The sequence below is a fragment of the Chrysemys picta genome, chromosome 17 (genome assembly GCF_011386835.1).
Source record: "Chrysemys picta bellii isolate R12L10 chromosome 17, ASM1138683v2, whole genome shotgun sequence".
Taxonomy (NCBI): domain Eukaryota; kingdom Metazoa; phylum Chordata; order Testudines; family Emydidae; genus Chrysemys; species Chrysemys picta.
Window position 1 is genome coordinate 10,678,535 of NC_088807.1, and position 20,801 is coordinate 10,699,335.

At 40.0% G+C, this 20,801-nt stretch overlaps 1 long non-coding RNA gene across 1 annotated transcript; it reads right to left on the minus strand.

The window, feature by feature from the left end:
- Window positions 1–411: 411 nt before the first annotated feature.
- Window positions 412–15,220, minus strand: LOC122172799 (uncharacterized). The gene is made up of 5 exons (XR_006173359.2): window positions 15,181–15,220; window positions 12,530–12,605; window positions 9,691–9,711; window positions 9,112–9,132; window positions 412–432 (listed from the first exon to the last, which is right to left on the minus strand). It is a non-coding gene; the product is annotated as an uncharacterized LOC122172799 (long non-coding RNA).
- Window positions 15,221–20,801: the final 5,581 nt, after the last annotated feature.

Sequence of the window (20,801 nt, forward strand, 5' to 3'; positions counted from 1 at the left end):
AGATGAGAAAGTCAGCAATTTTTCAGTAATAGCGGGCTGTGACACTTTTTGTATTTTTATGTCTAATTTTGTGGCAAGTAGGTGAAACTTGGGGTACATAAGACAAATCAGACTCCTGAAAGCGGTACAGTAGTCTGGAAAGGTAGAGAACCACTGATTTACATCAGCCCTTTAAAAGGTTCAGATGACCAGTTGTAGGACTATGGAGCCATAGATCTGCCTACTCCATTCCTCCCTCCATGCTTCTTGACTCGTCTCTGATGAATTGCTCCTGGGATGAACCATTTCAGATGCTGCTCCCAAAATTCCAATGCTATAATTACAGGCAGCTCATATACCAGATTTACTTACATGGGCTTATAGCCCCAGAAAGCTGAATAAAATAAGGGTCAATAATCAATGCAAACTCACCGCTTCTCCTCTGGAGTTCCTCTTAAAAACAAAAAGAAAGATCATTTCAATAATATGCACTTTTAAAAAGTAATTATAAATGGAAGGCCATTAGTCTCTACAAAGCTACCTGACAAACCTTGGCAACAGATTTGTTTTTACTGAAAGGATATACAAACATTATTGTTGTTGATTACTTCTCCAGGTACATTGACTTGGCTATACTTACACAGACTTTGCAGGCACAGGTCATCCAGAAATTAAATATTTGCTAGACATGGAGTTCCTGAAGTCCTCACGTTGGTTAATGGGCCTCTATTAACCTCTGAAACACTTCTAACTTTGCATGAGACATCAATTTTGAACACCATACTAGTTCTCCATATTGCCCCCAGAGCAACAAGAGTGAAGAGAGTAGTGCAGACTTTTAAAAGACTTCTGCAAAAATAAGGCACTATTAACATATCCGTCAACATTGCTCGCACCTGGGCTATCTCCAGCAGAACTTCTGATGGGAATATGACTAAAGATGCTCATACCTGTTGCACTAATACAACTTAAACCTAAGTGACCTATGTGAAGCACTTTCTAAAATGGGGATGCTGAAATAAAAGTTCATCAGCAATAAAACTTCAATATTTGGCACAGAACTAAAGCACTACTTCAACTGAGACCAGGAATAAAATTTAGCTCAAAACCTCTGAGACATTTGGAACTATTCATAACTCAGCAGAAACTCCCAGATCCTACCTAGTGGAGGCTCCAGAAGGACTTCACTGGAGGAATAGGGTTCATTTTCATTATTTCCCCTACACAACAAAAAGGGAATCTGTGACCTACATGTACTCTTTCAGGAAGTGATCACTCTTCATAGGGAACTCCATGCACAAACTTAACAGAAGTAAGAACACAGTCTGAAAGATTCATCAGATCCCCTAAAAAATTTTATCTTTGAAACATTGCTCAGGACTATTTATAAACAACTGATAAGGGGACATATTAAAGTAAATAGTTTTAAGGAACTTGAAGTTTATTTTGAATTGTTGCATTTATACACAATGGTTTATAAGCTAAGTTTTAATATTTTCTTATAGAGAAAGGGAGATGTGGAGTAATTCTAGATTTCCTGGTCCTCCATAATAACCAGAGAGGACCAGGGTATATTCCAGGGGGATCCTAATAAAGAAAGGGACTTCTCTAGTTACTGCTTAAAGCATGGCTCTTTGTGTTTATGTTCTCACACTACAACCACTAGAGATCACTGACCTACGGAATCTGTAACTGATTGCAGGTGTTCTGGATCTCAACATTTCAGGGTGTAGATGGTATTTTGTGTAATTCAAAATGGAACAGACTCATTGCCATTGATCTTATTGATTCCCATTAATTATCCATTGCTGAATTTGTTTGTAATCCTCGCCATCTGCCACTCACTCATGTTGCTCATCACACCCTTCCCTAATAGCATTCACCCTCCTCCTCTTTCCTCCATTCTCCTCTTTTCCCTTTCCTACCACTGTCTCCATTTCTTCTTCTTTGTTACTTTCACCGCTCTACAGTTGCCAGTAACTCTACCTAGTCCTCTCCCCTTCTTCACCCTTCTCTTCCCACCAGCAGAAATCTATGTCCCACATCTGTATTCTTCTCTTCCCCTCTGGTGCCGTCTGCCCCAGCTCTAGCTCTCCCTCCATTTCCTATACCCTTCTCACCAACCACTCTGCCCGTCTCACCACACCACTTCTAACCTCAGGTACTTTACCCATCTTCCTCACCCTTCTCCCTTCCCTTCTCTTGCTCATTCTGGAATGCCCATTCCATCTCTAAAAAGAGCCCAGCCAGCTATGACCTCTCCATATCTTGCTCCCTCCACCTCCTGGCTCTCACAGAGATTTGGACCCCTTCATTTGGCACTACCCTTGCAGCTGCCCTGTCTCATGGAGGCCTCTCCTTTTGTCATACTCCTCATCCTGGATGGCAGGGTCTTGGGCTTCTCCTCTCTCATTCCTGCCACTTACAAACCCTTCCGCCTGCTCTGACACACTTTGAGCAGCACTGCGTCTGATGCTTCTCTCCTCTCCCCCTCCATGTTTCTGTCATTTACTGTCCACTCAGGTCCTCCCCACCAGCCTTCCTTTAAGCTTTTGACTCCCTGTTCTTGTTCTTCCTCTCTTCACAATATTTTTGGTGACTTCAGTTTCCATGTTGATGTCCATTTGAAATCTAAGCCAGATGTTTGCTCACACTCACCTCCTCTTTTGACCTACATCTCTGAGTCAATCCACGCAATCAGCAAAAGGTCATTCATTGGCCAGGCTGTCACTAAGCACTTATCTCCTAATCTTTGTGTTGCTGAGTTCTCTTTCTCTGACCTCTGTCCTCTCCCTCTCACTCTGTCATCTGACTCTTATTTGGTTTCCAGTGATTCCGTGCTGGTGACTTCTGTTCTGCTCTCAGCCATCTCCTCCCTGACCTTTCTTCCATCAATATGGTGTTGATTCTCTCCATGCTTCACTCCTCCACCCTTGACTCTTTTGCTCCCTTCTCCCATCACAAAGCCCCCCTGCAAACCTCGTACCCAGGATCACCCCAACATCTGTTTCCTCCACTCCTGCCATGGAGCTTCTGGTGGGAATCCTGTGACAAGACCAGCTACCTCCACTACAAACTTGTTTTCTCTTTCTTTAGTTCTGACATCTTCCTAGCCAACAACTTTACTTCTCTACCTTGATTGACTCCCACACCCAGGACCTTTCAGAGGTCCAGAGAGGCCTGGGCCACTTCCAGCTTTTGAGTCCCCTAGCCATAATAAAGATAAAAAATGGTGACACATGAAAACAAAATAAGGGACCAAAATAGAGTGAGACATAATTTGATTTTTTTTATTTAACAAATGCTTTTTTAGCCTTTTTCTGTGCAAATGCACTAATTATTGAGGGAAAATCTAGCTTTCGTGCGATGGTCACAGTTGATATTAAGCATGGTGAGCCTATTCAAATACTCTTGTCTCATAGATGAACAGTGATTGTTCTTTACCTGCTTCAATACGTTGAAGGTGCATTCACCTGAAGCCACTGATGCAGACAAACTGACAAAAATACGCAATGTAATTGTGATATTAGGAAACACCCCAGAGAGTCCAAGTTCAAGTAATTCTTGAAGCAATTCCTTTTGCTTGGCATTTGCAATCCAATTTAAAGTTTTTGGAGTATATTCATTTGAGGAAGATGACCTCGTCGCTGAGCTCTTTTGAGATTTATTTGTTGTACTGTGGCTGAAATTGTTCAGCTGAAGAAAGTAGATCTTCATTGCTCAGTCTGTTGAACTACCAAAGAAACCCCGAAAGGGTACAGATTAGTTGCAGTGACACAAATTGATATGTAAGACCTGATTGAACAGAGTCAATGATGACAAGGAAGACATTGACCCTATAATGCTGCTCGGCATGGGATTCAGTAGGTAAGTTGTGACTGATGTAGAACTCAGATGAAATGCCAATATTCTGTGCTACTAATTTGGACTCAGTCAGGATCGCATCCCTTTGTTCACGAATCTGTTGAATGTCATTGATAAGAATTTCAGTGCTATCCCTTTCAACCTCAAGTGTAGCATTGCGTGCTTCAATTACCAGATTAGTTTGGTGGATCATTGTAAGTAGCTTCATTCACAAAGATGACATCAGAATGCATTCAAATTTGGACATGTGCTTCTGATTAGACTGAAATTCAGTTTAAGCCTGTGATGTGAGATTGAGAGATTGAAGCTCATTTAAAGCCTTTCTCACTGAATTCAAATGCCGCGCAACTGGTTGAACACCATCAATCAGTGCAGACCATCTAGTTTTGGACATCCCATGCAGTGAAAGAGGAAGATATTGCTTCAGAATTTCCCACCTTTGTGGACTGCTACTGAAGATATTGTACATTTGCTGAACAGTTCCAAAGAAAGTAATTGCCTCCTTGCATGATTCAGCACAGTCAACGCCTAAAAGGTTTAGTGTATAGTTTCCACATCTGGAGAAAATACAGTTTGAATTATGTTCAAGCAGAGCTGCTTGGACATCTTTGTACTTCCCAGCCATATTAGATCCATTTTCATGGGCTTGACCAATGCAGACTTGAAAATCTAACTTAAAACCTTCTAGAATTGCTAGTACTTGAGCAGCAATTCCTTTTCCAGTTTTTCTCATGAAATTATCAAACAAAATAAAACTTTCTTCAATTGAAAATTTTGAGCTGTCTACAATCTTAACATATTGAATAACCATAGTAGTCTGTTCCTTGTGGACAATCTGGAGTGGCATCAACAATGATTGAAAAATACTTGGCATTTTGAATCTCGTCAAAAATTGTTGTTTGTACGAACGACCCACATAGCTCAATAAACTTGTTATGTATGAATGTGGGGAGATAATGGACTTGCATGTGTTTTTGACTCTCTTGTGATTCTCAAACACGTTTAATATGCTCTGATAAAAGTGGGTCATATTTGCTGAGGAGCTCAACTATGCCTAGAAAGTTTCTATTTGCACGATCACCAATACATTGACTGGAACCAAAGAAAGCCAATCCCCACTCAGAAAGAAAAAGGATGACATTCAGGATGCACTCAGGAAGTTTTTTTCCCAGTGATTAGTTTCTGTTGAGATTTCAGTCAAGAGTAAATTCTCAACTGAACTTTCAGCTGATGCTGCCCTACTGGCTGATTTCCATGCAACAGTTTTCTTTGTGTGATGTTGAACTCTCATGTGATGGTATTTGGTCTTTCAATTTCCTCCAACCTCTGTTGACATTCCATCCTGATTGATCAGAGAGAACTGATGCATTTGCATTTGCAGCACTTTTGTTCAAAATGAAGCAGGGTTCACAGTACAGAGATTAGCAACAGAGGGTCCTGTGGCACCTTTGAGACTAACAGAAGTACTGGGAGCATAAGCTTTCGTGGGTAAGAACCTCACTTCTTCAGATGCAAGTCAGAGTACAGAGATTGTTTTTCCATATTCCAGCATAACCAGTCTCTTGTGCAGATCTCATCATTTGGAAGAGTTTTTGTCAGCAGACGAGTAGGGAAAGCATGATTATCAGCATCTCATGGACTGTTACTTGGAATTTCAAAACAACTAATTTGAAGAAAAGATTGTATTTGGGCAGCATTGCTCTTGTCAATAATTCCAATGTCAGTCACAGTAAAACCTGTAGTAGTCATGAATTGCTCTTGCTGCGTAAGATCTACAACTTCCTGTTGCTGTTGAGTTTCTTGATCATATACAGGATCTTCTGCTGCATCTGTTACTGTTGGCACATCTCTTTCTTGATTACTGTCCTCATGTTCAGGTATTAACATTGAAATATCACCTCTTGCAGTTGCAGAGTTTTCATCTGTAGCATTGTTTGTTGGGTAAGGTGTGTTTTACAGTGGTTTGAGAAATGAAGTGATTGACTTTGAGCTCTTAGCTGCTTCTTCACTCAGTTGTTTTTGCCGTCTCTTGCTTGCACCACTTTCAAATCTCCCGTTCATAGTGATCTATCTGGTCAATATGTAGCCTATCCACATTTGAAATATTCTGCTGTAAATAAGTAGCTAATCTACACTTGAAATCTTCTACTGTAAACATGTACACAAATGCTGAATGGTACACAAATGCTGAAAAGATGTAAAACGAAGGAATACTAATTAAGAACACAAAATGAAACAGTCAGACAGGTTATTATCCTTATCACTGAGTCAAAACTCAAGCACGCAAGGTATAATATAACAGACTGATCTGAAGACAAAGGGATGACATATATATAGTAAACACAGAGACGGATACAGACAGAGGGATAATGTCCAAAAATTTCAAACGTGTGTCCTCATGAAACTCACTGTACAAGATTGTCCTCACAAACTTTCACCCCTTGAATCTGGGCCTATAGACTATGAAAACCTATGATGATAGCCAAGCTACCAAGCTAGGGTTCAACCAACCAACCAACCAACCAACCAGTCACCACTTTCAGCTACCATATGGAGATAATAATGAGGAATTCTCACACATAGATAATTACTTAAGTCAACTAGCCGTAAAACTATAAAGACACTAAAATGTAACAATTCTCTACCTTTCAACATGCACTTGATCCAGCACCAGCCTCTAGTAGTGGTTTGTTTATATAATCAGCTGATCTGAGAGGACACATTCATCATGGTCTAATCTTGTGCCATCAGAACCGATATATTTTTATTAATATTTATGAACATTTTTAATTCTTTAATATGACAATCTATATCAGTTAACAAAAAAAATTATATCTTTTACCAAATCACATCTCTTATTTGCTTAAATTTGCAGCTCTAAGCTGAGAGAGTGTGTCACATTTTGGTCTGATAGGGATGCACATAAAAACAAACTGCGAAACTTATCAAATGCCGAAAAATTAACAAGTGTCTAAATTTGAGGCCCCTTTGAGCCTGAGGCCCAGGCCAAATGGCCCTCCTGCCATACACCCCCCTCTGATTGGCCCTGCCAACACCCATAATACCAACTGACCTTTAACCATCTCCTCACATTTTCTGCCCCACACTGCCTACAGTTCTCTCTGCACAGGAATTTGTGGATGTCTTTAAAAAAGAAAACTGACAAAATACAATGTGACTCTCCCTTTCCCTCTACCTGACTACCCTTCTCCTCCACTCTGTTCTCCTTCCCTTCCCCCTCCCCTATGCTGACCAAACCTTCCCATTCCCTTCCTCTCTTCCTTCTCCCTGGCACAAATGCAGAAGTTTCTCATCTGGTCTCCTCCTCTAACCCCTCCACTTGTCCCAGTGAGCCCATTCCATCCCATTTCCAGATATTCATTGTGCCCATGTTCATCTCACAGTTACTCTTCTCTTTAACCAATTCTTCTCTGGCTTCCCAGAATATGAACATGTTTTAATTTCTTCCATCTTAAAAAAACAAAACAAAGAAACACCTTTATCCCCACTTGCCTCTCCAACTACTGGCCCCATGTTTCTTCTCCCTTTCATCGCTAAGGTCATTGAACATGTTGTTTACAGTGTCTGTCTAAAGTTCCTCTCCAGTTCCATCCTCAGATGTCTTCTATCTGATTTCCACCTCCTGCATTGAAATGTTTCTCACTAAAGTCCTTAATGACTTCCTCCCGGAGAAAGATCAGAACTAGTACTCCAGCCTCATCCTCCTTGATGTGTCAGCCTCCTTCAACACAGTCAACCATGCTCTTCTCAAAAACTTGCCCTTTCTTGTTTTTTTGACTCCATCCTTTTCTAGTTTTCCTCTTATGTCTCTAAGGGCTCCTTCTCTGGAACTATTCCACCTCCAACTTTTGGGAGGGGGGTCTATGAGTGCTCTTCTTGGTCCACTTCTCTTCTTCCTCTGCTCTTAGTTTCTGAGTTATCTAATCCACAAAACCAAATTGTACTATTACCCTTATGCTGATAACTCAACAGACCTACCTCTCTACTCCAGAACTGTCTCCTGTCAAAATTGAAATAGTACCTGTCATAAACATGCAGCTACAGGTAGAATAAAATCCATCCTTACCTGTAAATGGTTAAGAAGCTCAGATAACCTGGTTGGCCAAAAGGACCAATAAGTGGAGAAGATACTTTCAAATATGTGGGGAAGGGTTTTTTGTGTGTGTTCCTTTGTTCTCTCGGAGTCAGCAAGGAACCAGGGCAGGGAAAATACATCTCCCTAAACCATATCTGAACTAAGCATCTAATATTGCAGAAATAGTAAGTAATAACAAAGAAATGTGTTAGATTATCTTTTGTTGTAGCTTGTGAATTTTCCCTGTGCTAGGAGGAAGGTTTATCCCTGTTTTTGTAACTTTAAAGTTTTGCCTAGAGGGGAAAGCCTCTGTGTTTTTGAATCTTTTGTTGTCCTGTAAAGTATTTACCATCCTGATTTTACAGAGGTGATTCTTTTACCTTTTCTTTAATTAAAATTCTCCTTTTAAGAACCTGATTGATTTTTCATTGTTCTTAAGATCCAAGGGTCTGGATCTGTGTTCACCTGTACCAATTGTTGAGGATATTAGTCTCAAGCCTTCCCCAGGAAAGGGGGTGTAGGTCTTGGAGGAATAGGACTCCAAGTGGTCCTTGCCCTGATTCTTTGTCTAAATCACTTGGTGGTGGCAGAATACTGTTCAAGGACAAGGTGGAATTTGCACCTTGGGAAAGTTTTTAACCTAAGCTGGTAAAAATAATCTTAGGGGGTCCCCACATCTGTACCCCAGAGTTCAGTACCTCTCTGATTTTTCATTTTGTATGTCCAGATGTCAGTTTAAACTCAACATGGCCAAAACAGAGCTCCCCCCCAAAAAAAACACTGCTGAACTGGAGTAAAGAAGAAAAGTAGCTATATCTGTAGTTTAATACATTACAGGAATGCCATAATCCCCAAACAATCATTGCAAACCTAATAAATAAAGAGTTTAGGTTTAATTTAAGAGAAATCCAAACATTCCAAAGGATGAAAATGTAGAGTTAAGACAACCAAAAACCTTAAATCCAACCTGTACTGATGTTTTTATGGAATATCCATAATTTCTGCAGTTCACAGTAGTGTTTGTAGATTAAATCAAACTGATCAGTAACAAAGTGCCTGAATCCCTGCTTTAGGTGCAAAACTCAACTCAGTCCTTGCTATGGAACCATGAGAAGTGCTTCCCTAATAATTAAAAATAATACAACTAAAATAATAAATATGTGAAAACTCACCATTTGTCCTCTGGAGTTCCTCTTAAAAACAAAACAAAACAAAATCAAAGACCATTTCAATATATGCACTTTTTCAAAGTAATTATGAATGGAGGTTTAGATTTGTGCTTTTAGCATGGAGCATACATGAACTGGGGGTAGAGAACCGCACTTCTCCGGGGGAATAACCAAGGGCTTGGTGTCTCACAGGGTGGTGATGGGCAGGAGAGAGGAAGTCATTTATGTAGCACCTTAGGCCAAAATTTCTAACTTATCTCCTAAAACCCTACTGTCTATCTCTCTCAACAATATGTAATCTGCATTGCTGACCCTGTTCACCTCTTCAGCTCAGACGATCTCCAGATACTTCATGTCTTCATGGATTATGAGTATATTTTTGGGGTTCTGAACTGCCTCATAATTGCCTGCAGCATTCACACTACTGAAAGAATTCCTCTTGTGACTCAATACTCGTAGCCAAAGGTAGGATGAAAGTGCTAATGTGCAGAGCATACAAATCTTCTGAAGAGACTATTTACACTCAGAGGTTATGTCTACACTGGAGCTCTGGATGTAAATTCCAGCAATGGATAAACTTACCATTACTCACCGTCAATGGTACTGAAAAAGGACAAAAAAAAATAATATTTCAGCATAGAGGAGGCACATTTTTTTAATATGCAGACAAATAAAGGTCCTGAGCCAACATCAGGATCCATTAGTGTGTGTCATGGTCCCAAGGCAGGCTGCACCTTCTTAAGCCCCTTTTCCAGGCCCTTTTATAATCTCTCAGAATCCATTGCTGGTTGAGGGTGTTTTGGGAACTGTATGACAGGTAACCAGAGAGAATTGCAACTGAAACAGTTTAAAACAGCACTGGTGTGAACACAGAGCAAACCTGCAATGGTTCCAAAGGAAAAACTACTTTCCTGTCATTCTAATTTTTCTTTTTAAGTAAGAGTGAAGGGAATAAAGGCAGAAAGAAGACATAAATTGGTATACCCCATGCCTCCAGTTTGCTCGGAGATGGGATTCTGCAACCCAACCACTCTCCAATTGGGTCTCTAGATCACCACCACAATCCCCACATTGATAAACGTGTTCCTTAGAACCCAACTGGGCCTAGATCCTACGAGACATCTCCTACGGGAGCTTGTGGTCAATATACCTTTGCAGTGATGCTGAAGCAGCTTTTCCAATGCAAAGTATCATCTATTTCCCCAAACAATGCACAGATATAGAGAAATGTATGTGATGTAATAAAGACCTATTTGCATGTCCATATCTGTGGTGAATTCAAGGTTTCCATTAACTCAGTATTGACTGAGGATCAGTATATTTTACCTAGACTAGAGATATACTTGCTTCATTAGCTGGTAGGAGGCATTTCTCCAAGACTGACCAAGCCCAAACCTATTGAAGATTGAAGGCAGTGACAAGAAATACACAGACAGGAGCTTATTCCAATATAAAAGGTTTGTGTTTAGATTAATGTCCACACCTGCTGTTTGGCAGTGAGCATAGACCAGGTGTTACATGGCATTCCTGCCAGTCAGTGTTACTTAGATAATATACTGGTCATTGGCACTAATGGCAAAAAGCACCTTGGAAACCTCCTAAAGGCACTGTCTGAGTATAGTTCTCAGAGCAAACTCCGGAAAATGTATGTGATCCCCTCCCCCCACTGACACACACACTGACTCAATTATATATTGTGGCCATAACATTCATAAAGGTGGTTTGCATAAATTGCAAGATAAAGCTGAAGTTGTCTTTAAGGTGCCCCAAACACAAAATGTATCACAATGACACCATTTTCTGGGGCTGATCAGCTATTACCACAGATTCTTGCCTAATACAGAAACAGTGTTATAGCTCCTAAATGAGCTGTGACACAATGGACAGAAATGTTGTTGGTCCACACAGTGCATCAAGCCTATTACTGAGGCCAAGAAGCTCATATCCTCTAAAATGTTCCTTACTCACTACAGAACATCTTTACCTGCAAAGTTATGCAATGGGAGCAGTGAGGAAAGATTGTACTCAAAGACTAACTGTCTTTGCTTCTAGATCTCTCACTGCCGCAGAACGGAACTACGTTCTGAGTTTAGTCTGGGTAGTTGGACAGTTTCCCCAATGTCTGTATTGGAAATGATTGACTGGTTATAGAGTGCCAAGAGCTAATTTCAATTATTAATCCAAAGAAAGGAATCCTGGCAATGACTGAGGCTTGGTTACAAACATGGGTGATACTCTTGGCACTCAGTTCGAGGTTAACAACCAACATGCAAATACAGCTCACTTTTCACCCTGGACATTGGAAGAGGTAGGTATGAATTCTGATGTGGAATCAGAGACAGTCAATATGTTCTATATGGTGCAAACTGAACCCTTCCCAATGACAAATCCTATGGTACAACATAAAACTAAAAATGATCCAGTAGGCGCTAAAATGCATGCTATTGCAATGAGTCACACATACTAAAAGAATTACACAAAGGCCATTTGGATATTGCAAAAATTAAATACCTTGACAGGAGCTGTGTGTGGTCGTCAAAGATTGTTGCACAAATAGAGGAAATAGCAAAACAATGTCAAGATTGTCATCAAATGAAATTCAGGCCTAAACATGCTCCATAATATCCTTGGGAGTGACCAACTACCCTGCCAGCAGAAAATCCATATAGACAACACGGGACCATTTATGAAGCATTTTTTTGACAGTAGAAGGAGCAATTTTAAATGGCCTGATTTATTCTGTGTGAATTCAACTAGTTCAGCCCAGAGGGTGAGAGCTTTAAGACTTGTTCTCAAGGTCAGAAGTTCCTGAACACATCATAAATGACAATTAGACTCAATTCACATCCAAAGCATTCCAACTATTTGTCAAAAACATAGTATCAAATATGCCACCAGCTACGCCATTAGCTCCTTTTCATCCTGCCATAATGGTTTAGTAGAAAGATTAATTCAGACATTCAAGCAAGTGATCCTGGATAAAGGCAGCTTCTAGCGCAAAACTGCAAAAATATTATTGGCCTATAGGAGTGCAGCCCATGACACTACAAATCAGACACCAGTGATGTCGTTTATGGGATGCAGTTTGATGTCTTGACTGGACTTGTTAAAGTCCAATCTACAGTGGGACGTTCATAAGAAACAGTATGATTAAATGACCACAAATAGTCACACCCAAGTGCACTTTTCACTTGGGAGACCTGGAGTGATTACATCACAGTTTGGTCCTCCATCTGATTGGAGAAAATTGGCAATGAACAGGTAATGGAGAAAGCAAATAAACCAGCTTTTGAATACAAGTTCAGCAGGACGTTCTGCACTAGTGCGAATATGGAGCATCAGCAAACAGCTGTTTTCAGCATAATTTACATTCTAGTAATTTACCCACATTCAGAATCATGCATCATGTAGTCTCCCTTACCTGAACGATCTGTTTGTTGATTTTCTTTCTTACATGGGCTACATGGACAGAACGAGAAAAGTGACAAAATCCGGTCCTTTATATTAATAGAGAGAGAAAGAAAAACAAGTTAAAAAGCCCATGACATTCCATTACAAAGTAAATGCAAGCAAGAGGTTAAAACAACTCCATATTCCTTTTTTATTTAATAAAAAATACACTTTATCTGATTGTTTTCCCTTCCTTTGTTTCACTGATTAATAATGCAGGTACTGTGATAATCTGGATCTAACCAACCAGTTTGAAATTTGCAGCATGACCATATAACTTTCTGTTCACACTGACAATTCTTTATCAGCAACCTGTATGTGAACGCAAAATGTGATATTTTTATTGCTGAATTTAATTTGAAAATCAATAGAGTCATAGATTCATATGCTAAAAGGGACCACTGTTCTCATTTAGTCTGACCTCCTGTGTAACACTGGGCAGAGAACTTCCCCCACACAATTCCTGTTTGAACTAGAGCTGGTCTTTTAAAGAAAACAACTGGTATAATTTGAAAGTTGCCAGTGATGGAGAATTCAAAGTTTTGAAGAGTGGGATTCATCTTTTTTTTGCACATACACAGGTCTGTGTTGTCAGAACATTACAGATGTACTGTCCAACATTCAAGTCAGGAAATGCCATAATGAATGTGCATGTTATATGTGATCATATAATTAAACACTATTGGAAAAAATTTCAGAAGTTCCTAAGTGACTTGGGACCACAAGTTCCATTGATTTTCAATGGAACTTGTCTAAATCTGTGTCTAAATCTGTTAGGTGGTCTTGAAAAATACAATCCATATACCATACTTCATAGGCAAAAAAACAACATTTTTGTTCAGTTAAGGTTGTTCTAATAAATTAAAACAAAACAAAACAACATAATGCCATAAAATATGGGAATTATACAGTTAAGGAGTTGTCAAATAATTTCCTTCCTGTGTCAAGAAAGGTGCCAGGTAAGAGCTCCATGCTCATACATCTCTGCAGCTTGCAACATGGAGGACCTCCCAGTACTACTAGTTGGCCTGCATGACACCACAGGAGAGGATGGCCCAATACTACAGCGGCTCCAGGCATTCCTCTCCAGCAGAACTCACAGTGGTGATGGGCAACTGCTTCTCCTCTCCAAAAGCCTGTGTGGTCCTGCATGAATCTACACCCCGTATCCAATATCTATGTGAAAGCATTGGGAAAGATATTGAGAGACTGCTTAGCTGCTAGCAGTATGCTGATGACATTCAGCTATATAGATCATTCTCATCTGATGCCACCACAATCATTCCTAACATGTCAGACTGCCTCCAGAAAATCAGCCCTTGGATGAGAAGCAGCTGACTCCAGGCAAGACCAAAGTGACCCTGGTCAGAAAGAGGAAATGCTTTCTCCTCCGTTTGACTCCTTGCTAAGCTGGAATATAAAAATGCCTTCTTTCACCTCCATCTTGCTAGGAAATTTTCTTCTTTCCTCTCAGATGAGGCCCTACCCATAGTGATTTGTGCATCTGTTACCATCAGGCTGGATTGCTTTAACTCCCCATATATGAAGCAGAATGTGAAGGTGATGCACAGGCTCCAGCTGGCACAACATACAGCTGCCAGTCTTCCCCATGGCACTTCAGGCCTGTCTTTCCACTGGATCCCAGGCAGCTTCTGATGCTGATGCCAATGCCAGTTTAAGACCTCAGTCCTTAATTTTCAGACCAGTTAATGGATCAAAGGCCTTTCCACAACAAGAATGCCATTCCCAGTACTAACACCACCTTTTACCCACCCCCCAAAAAATCAAGTAAAAAAACCCAAGCAAAAACAAGACAAAGAAACTAACAAAAGCAAACACGAACAAAAAATCTGAAACAAATAAACCTCAAAATCTCCTGAATAAAATTTAATAACAAAATTATATATATATTAACAAAATTATATAAATGTGTATATATATATATATATATATATATATATATATATATATATATATATATATATATATATATATATACATATACACACACACACTTCATCGAACAGCTTTTTTACCCCCAAAAGGGAGAAGTATCAGAAATTCAATGCTATCTACTAGGGATTTTGCTATTGCTATGGATTTTACATGGAAGGTATTCAGATACCACAGTGTAGAAAACTGCTGTAAGATAGATTGATGAAAAGGCACAGCAGTCTCCCAGAAATAGTTAGAAACCAATTTAGCTATAGGCACAAGCTCACCTTTAGAGCTTGTAGAACACTTCTTTGATCAGAAAATATTTCATTGATAATGAAATTCTCATCTGGAAAATATTGTTTTCAATTAAATATTTATTTTTTCAAAAACATTTGAAAATCGAAAAAAATTAAGGAAACACCCTTTTTTTTTTTTTTTTTTTGAAACTGTGGGATCAGTTATAATGCTATAAACTCATGTGAAAGACCCGAGTCTTCATTTTTGCAGCGACGGGCAGTGAGATAATAAATTATGTCATAGAATATTCCTTTTTTTGGGCCCAAAGGAACTAAGAATTTAAGCACATACTTAATGTTAAGCATGTGCTTAAGTGCTTTGCCAATTAGGGATGGTTTGCTGAATTGATGCCTTGGTATGTGTATGTTACAAAAAAAACAAACTTACCATTTTCCTCCTGGATGATGTCTGCAAAATTATTTTTATTCTAAATTGGGCAAAAAAGAATATCATTTGAGGAGTGTAACAATTATTGTGAAATATCACAACAGAAAAGCAGAAGAAGTACAACTCCAAGGAAGTACAACATTCATGTCAGCAATGAATTGCCACCATTTAGTTAGTTAGTTGGTTAGTTAGTTAAATTTCATAGCTTAAGATATGAATTAAACCAAGGAATATGCTCAATATCATCAGCCTCTGTTGGTCACATTAATTAATTATTTTAACATTTTAAGGTCACTTTAATTCTGAATGAGGGTGTCCACACAGGGATTTAACGAAGTTTAGCCAATCAACTTCAAATTCACACCTTTAGTTAATTTGAACCAAGTTTAGTGGATGTCCCCATACGCACACGACTTTAAATTGCTGAAGATAATGTAATACCTATTAGCAAAATAAGAAAAAGGCATTTAGACTTGGCTAGAAAGAGGTCATAAGTGACCTTGTTAAGAGCAATTTTGGTGGAACAGGGATCAAGGAGAGAGCAATGGAAGAGAGAAACTTGAGGCAGTGGAAACAGGCAAGATGAACCAAAAATGGACAGGAAATGGTGGAGAGTGATGGGTTAGTTGCTGGAAAAGCAGTTAGGATTGAAAGTTTTTGAGGACAGAGGAGACCACAAGGAAACAGAGGACAACTAGACTGAATATGTGGAAGATGGACTGTACTTGGATTTTCAAAAAGCTTTTGAAAAGGTACCTCTCCAAAGGCTTTTACAGAAATTAAGTAGAGATGGGATGAGAAGGAAAGTCCTCTCATGGATCAATAACTGTTAAAAGATAGGAAACAAAGGGTTGTACTAAATGGTCAGTTTTCACAATGGAGAGAGGTAAATTATGGGATAACTGAACGATTTGCACTGGGACCTGTGCTGGTCAACATGTTCATTAATGATCTGGAAAAGGTAGTGAACAGTGAAGTGGCAAAGTTTGCATATGATACAAAATTATTCAGGATAGTTAAGTCCAAAGCAGACTGCAAGGAGTTACAAAGGGATCTCACAAAACTAGTGACTGGGTAACAAAATGGCAGATGAAATACATTGTTGATAAGTTCAAAGTAATTCAAATTGGAAAAAAATATATATATAATGCTAGATTCTAAATCTAGCTGTTACCAGCCTAGAAAGGTCTCAAAGTCACTGGGGATAGTTATCTGAAAAATTGCATTCAATGCATGGCAGTGGTCAAAAAGGCTAACAGTATGTTAGAAACTATTAGGAAAGGGACAGTAAATAATGTACACAATATCACAGTGCCACTATATAAATCCATGGTGTGCCCATACCATGAATACTGTGTCCAGTTCTGGTTGCTTCATCTCAAAAAGTATATAGTGGAATTAGCAAATATTTAGAGAAAGGCAACAAAGATTTTTAAGGGTTTGGAATGGCTTCCATACAAGGAGAGACTAAAAAGACTTTTGCTTTGTTCATCTTAGAAAAGAGATGACTAAAGGGGGATGTGATAGAGTCACATTTCCTTAATTACTTGCTCCATTATCTTCCCTGGCACAGAAGTTAAACTAACTGGTCTGTAGTTACCTGGGTTGTTTTTATTTCCCTTTTTATAGATGGGCACTATATTTGCCCTTTTCCAGTCTTCTGGAATCTCTCCCGTCTCCCATGACTTTCCAAAGATAATAGCTAGAGGCTCAGATACCTCCTCTATTAGCTCCTTGAGTATTCTAGGATGCATTTCATCAGGCCCGGGTGACTTGCAGGCATCTAACTTTTCTAAGTGATTTTTAACTTGTTCTTTTTTTATTTTATCCGTTAAACCTACCCCCTTCCCATTAGCATTCACTATGTTAGGCATTGCTTCAGACTTCTCGGTGAAGACCGAAACAAAGAAGTCATTAAGCATCTCTGCCATTTCCAAGTTTCCTGTTACTGTTTCTCCCTCTTCACTAAGCAGTGGGCCTACCCTGTCTTTGGTCTTCCTCTTGCTTCTAATGTATTGATAAAAAGTCTTCTTGTTTCCTTTTATTCCCGTAGCTAGTTTGAGCTCATTTTGTGCCTTTGCCTTTCTAATCTTGCCCCTGCATTCCTGTGTTGTTTGCCTATATTCATCCTTTGTAATCTGTCCTAGCTTCCATTTTTTATATGACTCCTTTTTATTTTTTAGATCGTGCAAGATCTCGTGGTTAAGCCAAGGTGGTCTTTTGCCACATTTTCTATCTTTCCTAACCAGCGGAATAGCTTGCTTTTGGGCCCTTAATAGTGTCCCTTTGAAAAACTGCCAACTCTCCTCAGTTGTTTTTCCCCTCAGTCTTGATTCCCATGGGACCTTACCTATCAGCTCTCTGAGCTTCCCAAAATCTGCCTTCCTGAAATCCATTGTCTCTATTTTGCTGTTCTCCCTTCTACCCTTCGTTAGAATTGCAAACTCTATGATTTCATGATCACTTTCACCCAGGCTGCCTTCTACTTTCACATTCTCAACGAGTTCCTCCCTATTTGTTAAAATCAAGTCTAGAACAGCTTCCCCCCTAGTAGCTTTTTCAACATTCTGAAATAAAAAGTTGTCTCCAATGCAGTCCAAGAATTTGTTGGATAGTCTGTGCCCCGCTGTGTTATTTTCCCAACATATATCCGGATAGTTGAAGTCCCCCATCACCACCAAATCTTGGGCTTTGGATGATTTTGTTAGTTGCTTGAAAAAAGCCTCATCCACCTCTTCCACCTGGTTAGGTGGCCTGTAGTAGACTCCTAGCATGACATCTCCCTTGTTTTTTGCCCCTTTTAGCCTAACCCAGAGACTCTCAACACTTCCGTCTCCTATGTCCATCTCTACCTCAGTCCAAGTGTGTACATTTTTAATATATAAGGCAACACCTCCTCCCTTTTTCCCCTGTCTATCCTTCCTGAGCAAGCTGTACCCATCCACACCAACATTCCAATCATGTGTATTATCCCACCAAGTTTCAGTGATGCCAACAATGTCATAGTTGTATTTATTTATTAGCACTTCCAGTTCTTCCTGCTTATTCCCCATACTTCTCGCATTTGTATATAGGCATCTAAGATACTGGTTTGATCTTTCCTCCCAGTTTTGTCCTGACTCTCCTTTCTCTCTGCCAATATAGCCCACACTCCCTCTTGTTTCCGACCAATCTCCCCGGTCTCCATGTTCCCCACTTACCTGTGGGCTTTGCTCACCTGTCCCCGTCGAACCTAGTTTAAAGCCCTCCTCACTAGGTTAGCCAGTCTGTGTCCGAATAGGGTCTTTCCTCTCCTCGAAAGGTGAACGCCATCTCTGCCTAGCAGTCCTTCCTCAAATAGCATCCCGTGGTCTAGGAAGCCAAAGCCCTCCTGGCGACACCATCTTCGCAGCCAGGCATTCACCTCCATGATGCATCTGTCTCTGCCCGGGCCCCTACCTTTGACAGGAAGAATGCATTTACTGCAGGACTAGGGGGTAAGGCCCCATACTGCTTTTCAGCTTATCTGGTGTAAAGGTTATCCAATAAAATAATGAAACACTCCTGGCAATACACTTCTGGTTTACTGCTATTTTTATAACGCACAGGAATAACAAAGTAAGTGGTTAAACAACAAAATAGTGTAACAACCATGTGGAAGCAAAACTACTTCCTGTTCTGCATCCAGTGGGGCCCCTTTGTTCCATCTTTTACCAAGTTATCTGGCAGGCTCTGCAGCTGAAGCTAACAGAGTTTCCCAAGTTGCAAATGATATCAAGTAGCTGGAGTGAGCAAACCAGCAGAAGCAATTGTGTCTGACCTTGGTAAGAAAGCAGAGACAGAGGACCATATGGAAACGGCTAGGCTTGGGATTTCTGCAAAAGGCTGTGTTCTGTATGTCCCAACTGCTGTTCAGGGGGAAAATATCTTTGCAAATAAATAATTACAAGAAACTGACTCCGTGACATCGATTTCTCATCCAAATGGAATCAACCCACAAGGCCCTGAATTTCAGTTTTCCACTCAACAAAAGGCAACAAAATATTCTTAAATATAAAGAGAAGGCTCTCTTTACATTAGCTATTTACATATGTGTATATATAATAGTTGTTCAGAAAACATATTTTTATCCAATGGGAAAATCTTATATTTTGACATTTGCTTTCATTCCAAAATTGGATGAAAAGCAAAAATAGCTACAGTATTTTTGGAACAAAAAGTTTTGAAAAATTGATTCACGAATATTGAAATTTGGAATTTTTGATTGAAAGTAAACATTTAGCTTCAAAGTGTCAAATTAAAATCAAATAAATCATGGAGCAGATCCTCAAGGAATCAATTTTGGAGCACGTAGAGGAAAGGAAAATGATCAGGAACAGTCAACATGGATTCATAAAGGGTAAGTCATGCCTGAATAACCTAATTGCCTTCTATAATGAGAAAACTGGCTCTGTGGATGATGTGTTATTCCTTGACTTTAGCAAAGCTTTTGCTATGATCTCTAACAGTATTCTTGCCAGCAAGTTAAAGAAGTATGGGCCGGATGAATGGACTATAAGGTGGATAGAAAGCTGGATAGATCGTCGGGCTCAACGGGTAGTGATCAATGGCTCCATGTCTAGTTGGCAGCCGGTATCAAGCGGAATGCCCCAAGGGTTGGTCCTGGGGCTGGTTTGGTTCAATATCTTCATTAATGATTTGGAGGATGGCATGCATTGCACCCTCGATAAGTTTGTAGATGACACTAAACTGGGAGGAGTGGTAGATATGCTAGAGGGTAGGGATAGGATACAGAGGAACCTAGACAAATTAGAGGATTAGGCCAAAAGAAATCTGATGAAGTTCAACAAGGACAAGTGCAGAGTTCTGCACTTAGGATGGAAGAATCCCATGCACTGCGGCGGACTAGGGGCCGAGTGGCTAGGCGGTAGTTCTGCAGGAAAGGACTTAGGGATTACAGTGGACGAGAAGATGGATATGAGTCAACAGTGTGCCCTTTAGTGTGATCAGACAGCAAATGTGAAAAATCGGGATGGGGCGGAGGGGTAATAGGAGCCCAAAATAAAAAAAGCCCAAAATATCGGGACAGTTCCTATAAAACAGGACATCTGGTCCTCCTTGTTTGCCAAGAAGGCTAATGGCATTTTGGGATGTATAAGTAGGAGCATTGCCAGCAGATCGAGGGACGTGATCATTCCCTTCTATTCGGCATTGGTGAGGCCTTATCTGGAGTACTGTGTCCAGGTTTGGGCCCCACACTACAAGAAGGATGTGGAAAAATTGGAAAGAGTCCAATGGAGGGCAACAAAAATGATTAGGGGTCTGGAGCACATGACTTACGAGGAGAGGCTGAGGGAACTGGGATTATTTAGTTTGCAGAAGAGAAGAATGAGGGGGGATCTGATAGCTGCTTTCAACTACCTGAAAGGGGGTTCCAAAGAGGATGGATCTAGACTGTTCTCAGTGGTACCGGATGACAGAACAAGGAGTAATGGTCTCAAGTTGCAGTGGGGGAGGATTAAATTGGAGATTAGAAAAACTTTTTCACTAGGAGGGTGGTGAAGCACTGGAGTGGGTTATCTAGGGAGATGGTGGGATCTCCTTCCTTAGAGGTTTTTAAGGTCAGGCTTGACCATGCCCTG